The sequence below is a fragment of the Anoplopoma fimbria genome, chromosome 12 (assembly GCF_027596085.1).
Source record: "Anoplopoma fimbria isolate UVic2021 breed Golden Eagle Sablefish chromosome 12, Afim_UVic_2022, whole genome shotgun sequence".
Taxonomy (NCBI): Eukaryota; Metazoa; Chordata; class Actinopteri; order Perciformes; family Anoplopomatidae; genus Anoplopoma; species Anoplopoma fimbria.
In genome coordinates, this window is record NC_072460.1 from 23,375,819 (window position 1) to 23,393,657 (window position 17,839).

Consider the following 17,839-nt stretch of genomic DNA (forward strand, 5'->3'; position numbering starts at 1 on the left):
AAAAATGCCCTGGTCCAGATCTGAAAAACCATAGCAGTTTGAAGACAACAAAAACTATCTATACCAACAATGCAGTTCCAAGAATATGTTATCATCAGTTGCCGCTGTATCTGCACAGTTCACTGCTTTACTTGAATGATAAGATAAGAGATCAATTATCGTCTCCTCCTCCTCCTTCTGTCCGTCTGACTGGAGAACAGCTGCACACATTAATGACACATGAATAATTAACGGGACAAGGTATCGCCTCCACCACCAAAATATGAAAATGAAATGCAACTCGTTTTCCCAGGCAACCAGAAAATTTTGTGAGCCAGCAATGAAAGCAAGAGTGACTTCTGTTTACATCTCATGGGTTGTTATTTTGAAAGCTGATGAACAGAGAGATATTAGAGTCAATTAGTGTAAAGAGGAAGGAAACAAAAGTGGTTGTCAGAACCTGATATGAATTTTAAAAACCCATTATGATCATTGAACTTGCTGAGGTTATTGTAAAATAATTAAAGGGCATTGTGTACATGCCAGCACATAAAACTGAGACGTCAGAGGAGATGTTTATTTCTTTCTGTGTCTGCAGTTCATGTATCAAGGTCAGAGCAGTTCCCCGACAAAAACAACGAGCCGTGACGGTCGGTGAGAAAGTGTGAACAGGCCCTGACATTTGCTGATTCAAAATGATTTCACAAGACAGGGTCTTTTCGGGGTAGTTTCAGACAGCAACAGCATTTCCCCACAGATTATAAATCACAGTAAGAACAGAGCTTAAGCAGCGGCCAAGGAACAGCAGACATTTTTCCACAGCCTCTATCCGAGCAGGGCTGAGTACTGTTTATCTCTGTAAGATGGGGGCTGCTGATTTCTTTGTGTGGAGAGATCACAGGTATGTAACCTTGAGCCTCTGGGCTGGCCCGAGGCTGTTATTCATTAGTGCACAGAGGCTGAGTGAGAGTGGGCCTGCTGGGGAGCCTGCAGCGCTGGTTAGACGTCTGACTTTGGTTGGCAATATGAAGAAACTCAGATTATATTCTCTCTAGAATTAATTTGTAATCTATTTTATTATTTTAGTTTACTCTCCAACCATCTGGGTCATAGAGAAGCTAGCTTTTGATTGAATTGCATTGCTTTTATGGTGCTAAAATTAACTTAGATTTTATTTTCAGAATTAAACAAATATTCAAATATTTTGGTAAATATGTTCGAGAGTTACACATGAATATCAATATCAGAGAATATTCATCAAGTATTTTTCATGCCAGACATTTTGACATGTCATAGCAGTAAAACCACAGGTGCAACGGATAACAGCGGTGGCTGGTGCCGTGGTTTTGTGCATGCTGATTCTGTGAATTGGCTTACTGGGACAATTAAAATCAAATGGAGCCATGATTAATGTTGGGAACTTTCACTTCTGAAAAGTGAAGCCAGTCTTGAAATGTCTCTGAAACTTGCATTCCCCCTAATGGACAGCAGGGGGCGACTCCTCTGGTTGCAAAAAGTCTGGTTGTATAGAAGTCTATGAGAAAATGACTCTACTTCTCACTTAATTATTAACCTCAGTAAACATTGTAAACATGAGTTTATGCTCTCAAATGCTTTTTTCAAGTCTTCTTAAATAAATGATGGTCCATTTAGAGTAAAATAGATGACAAGGGTGGCCTAAATATTTCTTATTCAGCTTTTTGGTTGTTTAGCTTCACACTCTTGTGTCACTTGCAAATATAAAAAACACAGATGGTGACGGCCAAAATACAATATGTTTACGGCCAAAAACCAAATGGTGATGCCCAAAAACCAAAATGGCGAGGGCAAAAACACACTGGCGATGAACGAAAACCAAGATGACGATGGCTGAAAACCAAAATGGCGGAGACCAAAAATAAAGATGGTGAAACACAAAAACAAAGACGGTGACAGTCAAAAATCTAGACAGCGACAGATAGAAACAAGATGGTGACTAATGAAAACCAAAATGGGGATGGCCAAAAACCAAGATGGCGACAGCCGGAAAAACCAAGATGGTGACGGCTGAAAACCCAAATGGCCAAACTCGAGGCTTAAAAATAGTCCACAAACCAATGGGCGATGTCACGTCCACTCCTCATATACAGTCTCGGTGACAAAATGTCTGTCCGGAAAAAAAGTCAATAAAATAGTGCTTAAAATGATCTGTGATGTTATATCATACTAAGAATAAAGAAGCCATTTGGTTGTTGCGTTGTAAAACAGGCTACCCCTCTGTTTCTCTATTAGTAAAACCAGTGTGAAGAAATTAATTTTGCACTCACATTATTAGATGGGGGGAGTGACAGCGTCACTGTGTGCACCAGTGCTTCGATTAATGGTCCCTTCACACCCACTTAATAAGACGTACTCTAAGTCTCCACTGTGCATTGTTAAACAAAGACACAGCTTTGGTGTCAAACAGTTTCAATGTAATGAGTCGTCTCAACACCCTAACTTTTGACTGAATGCACATTCAGCTGGTACAGAAGGCCGCTGATGAGTGTGTGACTTTTTGACGTAATACACGCTCGCCAGGCCGACTGGTTAGTCATAACACACTCTTCTGTTCTTCCCCAGCAACACAGGGAGAGAGAGGAGAGACAAGTTGTGAACTTCTGTTTCCTGGAGGAGGCATACTTTTGGGTAATTCATGCCTTGGAAAGAAGAAGTGGTAATATATTTGGGGAGAAAAGAAACATGAAAAGAACATGCTTTTTTAAATACCCAGCTGGACTCTGACGACTGATGGTTGATTTTGCTTTCTATTAGTTCATTACAGTATATACAGTATATATAGTATATATATATAAAACCATTTGAGGACTGTCCCAGGAACATTGTGCTCTTTTGATGTTAATCGTTCAGTGTTTAAATGTTTTATATTTCTTTATTTTATCAATAAAGAGGAGTGGATACACTACTCTAAAGACCAATATAAAGTAATTTGATTTAATACTATCAATTAAATATAGTGATATATTTTAAAAAGCCTTAAAACAGTCATTGAAAAGCTCACTAAGGGTACATTCAGTGATGGACTTGGTTGGAAGGGTCTTGTAATTAGCATTGAGTAAAAGGTCCACAGCAGAAATGGGCAATCATGAGCCTTTTGAAGAGCCTTCCAACCGATCGATCGGCTTTCAACCAGATCGGAAGAACTGATCAGAGAAATCACCTGGAGGAGGAAATGGCCCTCTGCTGAACTTGTTGTTTTCAATCTTTACAGTAATCCCTCATGATTTCCCCCTGATTGTATTCAATGTTTGACCTTTAAACCACAAATGACTCAAATGTCACTAAATAGCTTAAAAAATATATTTCCCATTTCTTAAGATCTTTTATTTTAAGCATGATTTACTGAGATCGTAATTTAAAGAGGAATGATATCCTCTCTTTGCAACAAGTCTTTATTATATGTTTTAAACTATAATTATTATTGTGGGTGTACACATCTGCCAACCAGTCAAGTTACAGTTTGCATCCGTGTCTGTCCAAAGTATCATCACTTCATGATGAGCTGAATGTTTATTCTGCACGGGAGGTTAAAAATGTTCAAGTGTGGTTTTCTTACCCAACTGTCCAATCACAGTGGAGGAGGGCAAATAGCAAATAGACAATAAGCATACCACAAAGACGTGATCAAATGTTTTTTATTATGTTGTGGTCTTATTGTGCATGTTATGCTATTGTTTCTTTTTTATCATTACTTGGGATTTTTTGGTGACCTCATGTCTTGAAGACTGGTCCAAATGAATATCCTTAAAGCGATCAAAACAATGATCTCGCCAAGATGTTTACTAGCCCCAAAAAATCTCATTAGCCACATAGAACGGTATGTCCGTCCTCTCTCCCTTCGTGCTTCATCCAGAGCAAGTACTCTACCTTGTTCTTACTTCCTCATATACTCCGTGTCATAGAAACCAGACACAACCAAAACGTCTGAAAAAACGCTCCGCCTCCAAAGTGCTCTCAAGAGCTCCAAGCTGGTCATTTTCATTTTCATCAGGACTCAAACCCTTAGGTGGACTGGGCCCCTTATCGCCCAAAAACAGGTTTTGTGAGGACACAGTGACCTTGACAACCAGTTCATCTTTGATTCCAAGTGGCTGTTGTGCCAAATTCGGAAAAATCCCCTTCAGGTGTTTCTGAAATCACGTTCCCTAGAATAGGACGTAGAGTTTGTACGTCTCCACATCTTCCTAGCATATTTCATACATGAAGATGAAACCACAAAGAGGTAGCTCACGTTTTAGTGACCTTGTAGGGGGCGCTATCTTTGCCAATTTCGCAACTTTTTGCCACTAAAAAATTTGATTATTTTGAGAGAATTATAATAATAACTTAGGTCCTTCACTGTTGCCTGGGCTTTAATGACAACTTCTTATGCTTTAAATGGGCACTGAATTTCTCATTTTTTGACGAGTACTTCACTTTTAGGTCAGTGTAATTCACTAATCTGTACTGGACACCTCTCAAATAATCCCAATAAAGTGATGGGATCAGTTTGGGAGTATGGGATTTTTCTTTTTTTTAATTAATTTGATAAAATCACATGAATTATTTGACAATGATGATGATTTTTTATCTTAACCAGGTGCAGTGACCACTTGTATGTAGAGGAGAACTGATCCTCGGTGAGGCAGCAGTCAGCCAGGTTGGAAAGAAAAAATGCTGCAAGTTGCCGTGGCAACCGATTAGTGTGCAAAGTCTCGAACAACACCCGTTTACTAGTGTCTGAAGAAATGTACGATTTATTGTTTTAACAATATAAATACTAGCAGAGAGAGAGACCTGTTATACCTTTTTTCTTTTCGACCATCCGTCTTTAATGAGAATTCTTTAGACGTCTTTTTCTTTTTTCACCAGGGTTATATAATGCATACTGTATTTGCTGTAGGCATATCATGCTTTACAGATCAGAAGTCATTACTGACTCTCAATTCAATATTATTTTTTTCCTAATTTGCCTCTCCTTCAGTTGGATCCAATTAGCGGTGTCTTAATTTACACATAAATTAACTGAGATTAATCAACATCTCTGTGCCGGAGGAGAGAAGATCTTAGGTAATTGGGTAATTTTGAGAACAAAGAGGAGAAGGCTCTGCGTATAAACTCACAATAGCTCAGATGTCAGCAAGAGAAAATAGTCTTGAAAAGCGTACGGTATCTGGAAACTGAAGCAGAGCGAGGAAAAAAATATGGAGAAACAATAGATAGAGGGCTGTAGATGCAGCGTTAAGAGCAGCGCTTTTTTCCCTTTTTCACGTGTCATGCTTCACCCACCTCCCTCCTTCCTCCTCCCATCCTCATGTGCCTCTGACAGGCTCTGTGTGGGTGTGCATGAGAGAAAGAGAAGGAGAGGTAGTGATGGAGAGAAAAAGCTCTTATTTATGTAAAAGCTGACATGAGAGGAGGTGCTCGGCTGAAGCACAGAGCCTGACCGTGGCTCTGTTAACTCTTCGCAGTGAGAGCATCGTCAATCTGAATCAACCACAGGCTCTACATGACAGCAGAAATCATGCAACGCTGACTTTTAATCTCTTAATCTGTTACCACGATACAGCATGGCAGCAGTCGGCCCGTTGTTAAATACCAACGCTTTTCGTCATACCCCTTGGCGTCTGATTCCGAAGCACAAAGCATCCTTCAGCGTCTATATGAGATGCACCCAGCTCTCAAGTAACTACAATTTAAACCCATCATATCATTATTAGACTCCCATAGAAAATCCTCCAGGAGTGTGATGACATAGTGTCAAGAACCCCAAAAAAACATAGACTCTTGGTTTGCGGACTGACGTTTTGAAGCCTCATGTTGGGCATTTTACGCGGTGCCATATTGTTTTTGTTTTGCAACCATCAACTATATTTGGACTGTGGAGGAGAGACGTAGACGGCTCTGGTACACAATTCTAATGTTCTCTTTACAGGGATTATTTTCTCACACACTATAAACATTATATATATATTAATATGATCAAATATTTATAAGTCAAACATTTACATGATCAAATATTTAGATGTAAATTATTTAAATGATAATTTGTACATGTCAGTCAAAAGTCCTGCTGTCCTACCCTGCCTACCCTGCATTCCCTGCTTTATGGTCTATTTGACTCTGAATGGAGCATCATTTACTAAATGAACATCATGCTGTATTGAAGAAGACTTGAAACTAGAGATTGAGACCATAAACTCATGTTTACAATGTTTACTGAGGGAATAAATCAAGAGAGAAGTAGAGTCATTTTCTCATAGACTTCTATACAACCAGAGGAGTCGCCCCCTGATGGACATTAGAGAGAATGCAGGTTAAAGGCACTTCAGCATTGGATTCACTTTTTTAGTTTTGCCTCTGAGTGGGACGGGATTTTAGTTTTGCCTCTGAGTGGGACGGGATGGTTAAAACATAAACTTTAAGTTTTGTTGAGTCATTTTGAAGTTACGTGTTTTAAATACTTATGTTACCTTGTTCACATTTTACTTAGTTTACGTACTTATTTTAAGCCCAACCATGATGTTTTCCTAAACCTTTGGTTTTGTTGCCTAAACCTATTGTTTGAAATCACAACATAAAAAAACATGTTTACTCCGACTGTAGTGGAAAGTCATAGTTTAATTTCGTTGCCAAATTCCCTAGTTTTAAATATAAATATATATATAAAACTGAGATATAGTCTTATTATGCTTATGGAGATTTGGGCTCATTATGCCCTTCATGAATAATTCTAATCAACTTTAATCAATTAAATGAGACAAAACATTAACAATCTGAAAAAAAAAACTGATGGAAGAACTGAATGCTTTCACTCCGGCGTCCCGTTTAACACACAAAAGCCGAACAAAAGAGGACACTAATCGTCTCAACAGGTTTCTTGGTTGTCAGCTAATCTCACTGCTGCACGTAGGCAATTATTTCACTGCAAACAAACACTGTGTGGAATTATTATTCCAACACACGGTAATTAATCACCCCTCTGTCTGTTGTGGACTCTGCCTTCAGTCATGTAGCAAAAACATGAACGCTGTCGAGCTATTTCTTTTTTATGTGCATTAAAACAACGGATGTCAAATAGAAAAGAGTCTAAATCATGTGACTCTCTCCTCTCTCTCTTTATAACAGCAGCACTTCACTACTTTCAACAGCATCGCCTTCTCAAAGACTCACATCCGATGAAATATTAAAGCCAGAGTACAGTGGGAGGTTTGAGGATTTTTACTGGATACATTTCTGCTCACTTTGTTTCTGTGTGTATATGTGTGTGTGTGTGTGTGTGTGTGTGTGTGTGTGTGTGTGTGTGTGTGTGTGTGTGTGTGTGTGTGTAGTGGTTAAACACATGCTCTTAATGTTAGAGAAGTGGTAGTAGTTTAGTTCACCCCCCAACTGTAAAACATCAAACACTTCAACAATCTGCCTCTGGGTGAATTGTGTCAGGAAAAATACATGAAGTACATAAAGGTCAGTCATTGAAATATTTGAATTGCTAATTTTTTGTTGGGGTAAGCAGCAGTCTTCAATTTCAGTGTCAGTAGGAGCATAAAACGACTGAGAAAGTGGATTTTTTTCCACATCTTTAGGCCCTATTTATGTTTCCATTCATCTATCAGTACAACTAATAAAAGGTTGCTTACATGAAATATTTATTTGGGTATGTTCCCAGTTTAGACGTGCCTCTATCTGCTCTTTCAACACACATGAAGAAGGAAACATTCAAAGACCGCACACGCACTTCTCGTGATTATTCTCTGCCCAAGTGCCTCTCACGTCTTCACAAAGCCCCGGAGGTGTTTTGAAGTGGAACAAGAGGATTTAGATATTCATCAGATCATTGTTTTGCTTTTTAAAAAAAAAAAAAAAGCGGCTTGATTAACCTGATATGGTTTTGATATCCGTTTATTAATATTGCTCTCATCCACTGGTAATGGGATCCTCGGCGCTGGCCCCCAGTGCGACGCTTCGAAACTAATTTGTCTGCTCAATCTCGTTCCCCGCTTACATAATCGACTGATGTAATCAATTCTGCGGGGCAGCAGATGGACGGAGTCTGGTGTCGTCCTCTTCACCTCAGCCAGGGTCCTGATGCAAATGGCTTCCAAATGGCTCAGCGGGTGCGGGGGGGGAGGTTACAGTTTGGAGCGACGTTCTGGGCTGAGTGTGTTTCGATAACACTCCCAGACACACACACACACACACACACACACAAATATTCAGTGTGATGAATCTTGAGGTTAAAAAAAAAAAAAAGATGTGATGTCCTATGACAAAATGTTTTTTTCACAGATTCAAAGCGACACAACAAAGGACTGAAACAGTAACCTACTGCTCCACTAACGTCGGTGTGAACCTCCACACTGGACGTACAAATGTCAACCCTTGGCCTTTTCCCCTTCCTCCTCCTCCTCCCCTGCTGAACTCACAGTGCTCCCTGATTAATAATAAAGTGCTATATAGACACACAAAACCCACACCTTCCAGTCCTCAATCTTCCACCCGTTTTCGATCCCGTCCTTCCGATAACGGGAGAATTATATCTCTCGAAGCAAGCGAACGAGTGTAGCGGAGCGCAGCAACCTTATATACAGGATAATGACACAGGAGTCGGTCGCCATGGCGTCAGGCTCACTCAGTAAATACAGGAGCCCTCGCCCAACTCTCAGATATGTAATGAAAGGGGAAAGAAATAACAGCATGTGTATTAGGCTCGACGGGAAATATGTTATCCCCCGTTATCTAAACGCAGGACTACAGATGAAGGAGATGTAGTTCATGTGTCAGTGTGTTTGGATGGAAGACGGAATAGCGGGCCGAGGATAAGAGATGTCTTTGTTAGATTACTTCTTGCTCAGAAGGAGTGGAAACATTATGTTTAAACTGCAATCTTTCAAGCAAGATCTTTGCCCTTCATTCCTCCATCTTGTTTCTTATGTCGCACAGACTGGATGGCAAATGTGTGTGTGTGTGTGTGTGTGTGTGTGTGTGTGTGTGTGTGTGTGTGTTTGTGTGTTCGATGGCTCTCTGAGGTCTGCGTTCAAAATCATTATCAAGGACACTCGTGAAAACAGCCAACACACGCTGTTAGATCTCCCGATAGGAGCCAGAAATCATCCCTCTTTCTCTGCGAAAAATCCGATTTTAGCGACGCAGCTGCTCGTTAACCGATCGGCTCTGATTGGCTGTCAATACACCAATCAAACCCAGAATTACGTAACACCCCACGCATTTCAACAGCAAACGGCTCTCTGGCAGCGCCAATCGGCTCGTAATCCAGTTATGAGGATTAAATTCTTACCGCAGCTTATTTGGATCAGGACTAACAAGAAATTAATTGAAAGGAGGGTTTGACCCAATAGGAATAGAAGCTGCGCAGATCAGAAAGGCTCTGATTGGTTGACAATACTGGTGATGTAACACACAAACACTCTAAATGTCCATCAGCATTACTCACACTGTGTTGTCATCAATAGCTGGAAGAAGGACTTACTTTTCCTGAGCTGAAGCTGTGGATCCCATAAGTAGAGGCAAATAGAGCAAAATGCTTAAATCAAACTAATTAAATCAAACTAACACACACACACACACACACACACACACACACACACACACACACACACACACACACACACACACACACACACACACACACACATAACGGTTCATGACACTGTGCTAATTGCTGGAGGTGTGTTCCTGAAATCCAAAGTAGGACTCTCTTACCTACAGATGTACAAAATTTCACAAGGACCTGAAAGGCTGTAATTAAAGGGTGACACATTCCAGCTCCTCTCCCACTGTGTGTGGGATGGCCTGAAATAGAATTGCAGGGTTTCAACAGGCGAAATCTGAGCTTGGCGCCGCTGCACCAGCCTGAGCCTCAGAGAGGGAGAGAAGAGAACGCTGTGCATGAGTTCCTCCCCATCTTTTTGGGAATGTTACCAAATGATGTGACAGACGGGCGTGATCAGGTACGATGACAAGGAAGGGAGTGACTGAGCCTGAAATTATCACACTCGAGGGATGCCCCTCCGAAAACCCGGTTCTAAACGGTAACCGGTTCTAAATAAGTAAAATACCTAATAATGTGTGGATATCTTTTTTTTCTAGATAAGTCAATTGAGAAGCAGCTCTAATTTACAAAGACGACCTCGGCAGAAAGGCAGCAACAGGAGGCAAGACGTTAGAAAACAGAAATAAAATGTAGATGCATCTGAAACAATCTCATACAAAATTTGCAACGTCATTATATGTACAATTTATTAAAAAACTATTGCAATTAGGGTAACGGAAATTGCGGTTACTGTTTGAGATGAGATGATGAGTAGTGAGCGAAGGAATGTGGGCGTTTTACAAATGATAGTTTTATCGATGTTAACTGAGTTAACGGTAAAAGTATGGCTACATTTTACTTGAGTAGATGCTGGTAGAGGCTATTATTACACAAATGTAATAATAGCCTCACAAGTATAGGAGGTAATACCAGCAATTAATCAAAACATTTGGCGAACAAGCAGAACATAAATCTGCAGTAATGCACAGTTTTTGGCGAGCAGCCGTGCATCTTCGTCCACTGCAGGAAACGTTAGCAATGCCACACGAAGTCTAATAAATGAAAGCTAATCCCTTAGTTAATTGTTTAGCTGCAAACGTGTTTTAAAGATTTTGGAACTTCTTGTATCGCTGCTCAAGAATAATAAAGCAATGTTAATTCTCATTTGATTATTTGTCTTTATTTCTCCAAATATAATCAAAAAGAACCGATAAAGTATTAATAAGGAACCGACCGATAAGCAGAATCGATAAGAGTACTAGTATCGATAAAATCCTAATGATTACCCATCTCTAACACACACACACACACACCCACACAGTTCCACCCACCCACACACACACACACACACACACACACACACACACACACACACACACACACACACACACACACACACACACACACACACACACACACACAGGGGATCCGTTTCTCTTCACCGCCGATGTTGATTCACAAACTGAGGCTAATTCCTGTTGTTCGATGCCATTTACATCACTTGCCTGAGGGTGTTATCTTTAATACAAGGTCCATTATTATTCCCCAGAGCCCTGTGTTTGAGGGGGGAGTACGTGTGCTATATCTGTACAGGCGTGTGTTTATTGGCCCGTGCACGTGAGTGTGTGTTAATGTGTCCCGTGTGAGAGCAGGAGAGTCTGTTGCTATGCATTTTTACACGTCCTCCCACTGGTTCTCTTCACATGAAACATCACGGGCAGAGAGGAGAACACATACAGCTGAGCCCTTTCTTTTTTTTTCTTTCCTGTGATGCAACGACACTTTAAGCAGTAAAAGCCCCTGAAAGCCTCGGCGTAGCGCTGGAGGTCGGGCACGTCCCTGAGCCGCCGTGATGCCGTGTGGAAAAAGGGCTTGAACCGCCCCCTTCAGATTGCTTGTCGGTTCGCCAGATTGCTCCATTACTTTAGGTGGCTTCCAGAGGAAGTGAGCAATGTGTGTTTTATGGTTGAGTGAAAGCATTATGTTATCTCGCAGTTCAACCCGGTGGTGAAGAGTCAACCTATACGGGATGTTATGTAACTTTTGAGTTAGGTAATGGTCTCTGCAAACTAGGTGCATATTTGACTGAAACGATTTACTTCTCAAGCTTATATGCTTCAATACTTCTGTACAACAAAATTTCTAAACAAAATACATTATTGTGACAAAACTATGGTTAAAGTTTGGTTTAGGCAAATGGTTTGGGTTAAGGTTACAGTCATATTGTGGTTTGGGCTAAAATTACTACCTATTAATGTAAAAGGACTTTTGTTGCCATGGTCACAATAAAAGACGTGGTGGGAAAGAAGGCAGTCCTAGTTAAAAGAAACCAACGTTGAATGTTGGTGTTAAACAGGAAATGAACAGCAGTCTCCCGCGTTGAAGTCTGACATTTTGTTGACACGTCTATCCATCCCAAACGCCTCCTTATCCAAACTCTTTCCGTGTTTCCATGTAATTATTAAGTTAATTTTGAATTGGTGCAGGAAAAGAAACCCAAATAATGCACATTTTTGGATCCAGTACAGTGTACTTTGGTCAGAAGTTGACACTCTAGGCTACAAATGGCTGTGATCCACCAGAGAAGAAGAGTTTTTGAACAGGAAACAAAACAACTTGCCTTGGCCATGTCACCATCTATGAAATAAAATTTGGTGAGAGATCTTCAGGAATGTATTCCAGTTGGGAAGGTTTTGAATGTTCCTTTATGTCAACTAGTATCGGTCATGTATCAGTTGCACGTTATGGAAATAACCAACAGCGTAAACAGCTTATCAGTCATGTGAGTGAAATGTTTGCTAGTTAGAATGTATTCAGCAAAGGTATTTCCATAATCAATTTAAAGCATCAACTCTTTTTTTGACAAAAGCAAAGCTTAAAAATGTTTTCACAATTGAAGATATTTTGTAAAATGTTGCCCTTTCCAAACAGCATTTCTATTGCGATACTTTAGAATGTGCATAAAAATATGTGAATGGAAACACGACTTTAGTAGCTCTATTAAACCTGATTTCCTACTTTGCTCCCACTATTATTACTTCGGCTGCGAGAGAGTTTTCTTACTGGACTGGAAACACATTTAGTTTTGGGACACTTCCTGAAACAACTGATGCTGTTGTTTTTTAAGAGGACAGTCTCTTCCTTTCAGAATTTCTCCACAAAATAAAGCTGCATACATTTGAACTACAGCTCACACGGTACAACACTGCAGTATAAATACTGCATGGTCCTGAGAGGAACCTAGTCACATGAAAATGAGCTGATGTAATTATAGTTTATTGAAAAAAGAAAAAGTACTTTCATTATGTTACTTTCTTTGATGGGAAGTATAATTAGGATTATGCAACCAACAGCAAGCTGAAAGGGTCCATTGCTGACGATGGCACACATATAATCCACACACTCGTAATGTGATGAATTATAAACGTCATTTATTTAGGGCCAAGTAGAGAAAGGCTTTTTCTTCTCTGACGTCTGTGACTGATAACAGCTCGGCTCCGATGTGATGCCACTGTGTGAATTTCACAATAGCAGCACTCTCTCCAGAAATAATCTTATAAATATATCAATATATTTTCATAATCACTCTTTTACTGGCAGCAAACTAGCCGCAAACGTTTTTATTTTTCTCTCTAGCCCAACACAGAAGGGGCTGACAAATGTGTGGACGCTGCCATATGGGAAGCGTTTACTGCTCTCCGTGCGTGAGTAAAGCGCTGTGCATACGAAGGAGACGTCTTTTGGTGTTCAGTCTGGAGACGAGTTGTCTCCGTCTCTCTGCTCTCGGACCGCTTTGTCAACGAGGTGGTGTGATTAAGTACAAGTGGTGCACCGGAGAACGGAGTGTCTTCGCAGGGATTCACGCTATTTCTCAAAGAAACAGACGACGCACCCGAGAGGTTTGAATTGGTCTGAGCTTTTCTTTTTCACATTGCTGCAGCACCACAGGTTCATACATCATTGTGCTGTAAACTACAAGTGCAGCTTAATGTGGGCTGGGAAAATGGTGTGTTTGGGTGGGAATCAAGAGTTCTCTAGCGGCAAATCCACCAGCAGCAACATCTGTTTGGCACAGAAGCCTTGGGTTTAAAAAAAGGGAACCCAATACTGATTATGTAGAGAGTTGGGTAGCAACCCAAATTAAAAAGAGCGGAGAGAGTAGCCACTGAAAGCATGATTCATTTGACATCCTCCGTCATTGTTGTAGCCCCCTTTTTATTTTTGAAAACCAGTGCTTTTGTGCAGCGACGCAATCAACAATGGACACGGAATGACTCACGCCGGAGTCCTTCCAAAAGCGAACAAAGAAGTATAAATTGACTGTGACGGTACATAAAGGAGCAGACAATGAGACGGGGCAAATCGATCGGATCTCCGTAGATCAAGTCACAAACCAGACAAAGATTCGGAGAGGAACAAATCTGTGGACTTATGTGTCGATCCGGTGAATCTGTGAATCGCTTACACCTCCGTGACTGGAAAACTGGAATTACAGGCTGAGAGGTAAATTATATTGGGCATCTACCGGTAAGAGTATGATTACATATAGACCAGTGGGCGCCACCATTATCTCTTATGGAGCCTTTTTTTCTTCCTCCGGCCTCTGACCTCAGTCACACTGCTGAAGGATCTCCAGCACAAACACCGGCTTGTGTCTGTGTGTGTCTGCTAAAGGAAGAATTGGATAATAGATGGCCGTGTTCAAGCAACAAGTGCATAACATTTTTTTTTTTAAAGGCCAATTTTAGTCTGTGTTCAGAGGTGATCAGTTACCATTAGCCTAAAAGCCATTCAGCCAACAGCTCAAAGCTGCAGACTTTATCACAAAACATAATTAACTAATGAGAAAAACCTGCTGGCCATTAGCTGGTGAGTCTGAGCAACTGAAGGGCAACGACAAGATGTCGCACCTAAATGGGTTACAGCACAGCAACGGGGACGATGGCAGTGTGTGTGTGTGTGTGTGTGTGTGTGTGTGTGTGTGTGTGTGTGTGTGTGTGTGTGTGTGTGTGTGAGCAGTGGGCTGAGCCGAGGTGGGATTAGAGGAACAATTATGATACCCACTCATATTGTGATAAGAGCTGCTTCCAAGCTGTAAAGAGAAATAAATATATTAAGTAGCTTAATAGAGGGTAGATACCCGAGTAAGATCTTGTGAAAGGTGAGACAGAAAGGGAAATGGAGATTAGGCAGAGCAACATGAAAAAGGATAAGAATGGAGGTGAGGAGACGAGGGTAGAAGTGTCTGTTCATGACTGAACTAAAATGGAGACCAATCAGCCTTGAAGTTGCTTGAAGGTTTCAATTTTGAGATGTCGATCTGCCTGAGCCAACTGTTCCCACACCCAGCACATCAAACACCGAGCCTTTGCCAACATCTTAGCATCTGATACTGACCATGCGGCAACATCCAGTTCTGACAAGTGAAGCCAATGCTGAAGAGCCTTAAACCTGCATTCTCTCTCCTGTCCATCAGGGGGCGACTCCTCTGGTTATATAGAAGTCTATGAGAAAATTACTCTACTTCTCTCTTGATTTATTCCCTCAGTAAACATTGTAAACATGAGTTTATGGTCTCAATCTCTAGTTTCAAGTCTTCTTCAATACAGCATGATGTTCATTTAGTAAATGATGCTCCATTTAGAGTCAAACAGACCATAAAGCAGGGGATGCTTTAGGGCGGGGCTACCTTGTGATTGACAGGTAGCTACCAGAGCAGGATACGGCTTCTTTACGTCATTCCTCCTTAGTCCGAATATGGTCACTTCCACTCACTGGTTGCAAAAATCAAGATGGTAATGGACAAAAAGGCGAACTCCAGTCTTCAAAACCACAGTCCACAAACCAGTGGGTGAAGCCTCGGCAACTGCGTCCACTTCTTATATACAGTCTATTAAACTGACGCACACAGGAACCCTTTTAGCGTCTGCATGAGACGCACCAGGCTTTTAACTAACTCCAATGTAAACCCATCCTAGTCTGTATAGAGCGGCAAAGAAATGCAAATTCAGGGGACCTTATTTTAGAAAAACTATGTACAATAGATACATGTCTGCCTTCTCTTGAATATAATGGGACTACATGGCTCTCAAAGCATAAAAAATACAGTTGCAACATTCAACAGCAATGTCTCTTTCGAAAATAGTCATGACCTTAAAACTGAAGATAATCCACAGACTTTAAAGTGAGCAATTTCGTTTAAGTACTATGGTTGGAAGAAAAGAGTTCTTAGTTCCAAGAAACTGCTCACAACAAGGTCTGAATGAATGCATGCAATTCTAATCCAATTATATAATATATATAAATCTGACATCGGTCATCGGTCATCCTGCATAAAGAGCACTTTTACTTTTGGTAAATATATTTTGATGCTAGTACTTTTGTACTTTTACGTCCTACAATTTCGAATGCAGGACTTTTACTTGTCACAGAGTATTTTTACGTCGTATTACTACCTTTACTTAAGTAAAAGACATCAGTGGGTTGGTTGAACCGTTAAATACTTTTCCTCCAGTAAGTAAAAGGAAAAATAACTGAATTGCTTTGTGAAGTTATAATATTTCATGTTTTTTTTTAACAAAGCTGTTGTCCACAAGCAATTAATCTAGTTTAACATGTTCAGTGAAGCCTATAAGACTACACACAAACTGGAAAGCTGTGTATATGTTGTTGGATTAATTAGTGATATTTCTTAACACCTGTTAAAAGCGAGAGGCACTTAGCTTCTCCAAAGCCATTATTGGATGATTTAGAGTTTTGCCTGAGCGACGCTCTGCACAGGCCATGCATGACACTGTGAGCCCACGAGAAAGGGGGGTGGAGAAATAAACGTACCGCTGTTGGAAAAATCATTAGCTGGAACCTCAAATTCAATTACCTCCTTGTTACTGGATCTCCCCTGATGGTCCTCTGGAGGCCTCTGCGGCCAAAATAATTCCCATAATTCCCCAATTTTTTGTGAAGTGGGGCTTCAGGAGCCGCCATCGACGGAACAACGCGGTCTCAGAGAAACAATTATGGAGCGAGTAAAGAAAGTAAAGAAATACAAATCAATCCGAGTACTTGTTCCAGCTCTAATTTGAGGTGGAACAAGTACTCGGATCCTTCACTTAACTGCCAATACAACAATGTAAAAAAAACTCCATAACAGGTGAAGAAATGCATTTTAAAATGCTACTTAAAGGTTAACTTTGTATTTTTCAACCTTTTTTTTCCATCTTTTTGTGTCTGAGTGACTAATTGGGACAACGATTTTGGAAATTGGCCCAGTATTGAGCAGGAGCTCTGCAGAAAGCAGCCGCAAAACGGAATGCAGTGTAATCTATTGAGGACAGCTGTCATTTACGGCCACTGAAAGTGCTTGTTCTTTCCATGAAAGGCTCTGATTATTAAGTGTCTGACAACATTATGGAACGAGTCTTGCAACGTGAGGTGTTGCTGGGAGACAACGTTGGAAACAGTACAATCCGGGCCAAAGATTTTTAATGTAATGGCTGAATATTTAATAGATTTTGAGGTCTCTTTTTGAATTTGATGGCCTCTCGTATTTATTTGAGCGAGAGAATACGGATGTTTAGATTTCCCCAACGAGACTTCTCCTTGAACGGTTCAATTCAAAGGTAAAAAAAGAGCTTTTTAATTTCACTGTAGTTTCTTTTAATAATAAATAATAATCTGAGCCTGTCAGAGGCAAAAACATGCACTTTTAGTGGATGTAACTTTACAATGACGCTCACTTGTCCTTGCAGGTCGTTTTACAGCGACCAGTTACAGCGTTTTCACTCAATACTTGACCAATCTGAAAAATTGTTGTCCCCATTATTCACTTAGACACAAAAACATGGAAGAATAGGGTCCAGATTGAAAAATACCAAGGAGCCCTTTCAGTAAAAGGATTATAAACTAAATGTTTTCATTGTATCAAAAGTAAAACTGAACCCTGTGGCTGATATATGAAAATATACAACATTATTCGATTGTTAACACTGATTTCACTGTTGGAGGTCGAGGTGGAGCTTATTTATCTACTTCATATACAGTTAGGTTGTTTGGTCCAGTGGTTCCAACCCTCCAAAGGGTCAGAAGATAAATATGATGGGTCATGAGATGATTAAGATCAGTTAGTAGAGTGCTTTTTAGCAGCCTGTAATTGTTTTCGATGAAAGTGAAGCGTTTTGTGCGCTGCTTTCTCGTTTTTCTGTTCTATGTAGGAGCGTCCTGAACGCCTCGAGGTGAAAAAACTCGAATCCCGAGCGGAAAAGCGAATATTCATCATTTCTAATAGTAGTGGAG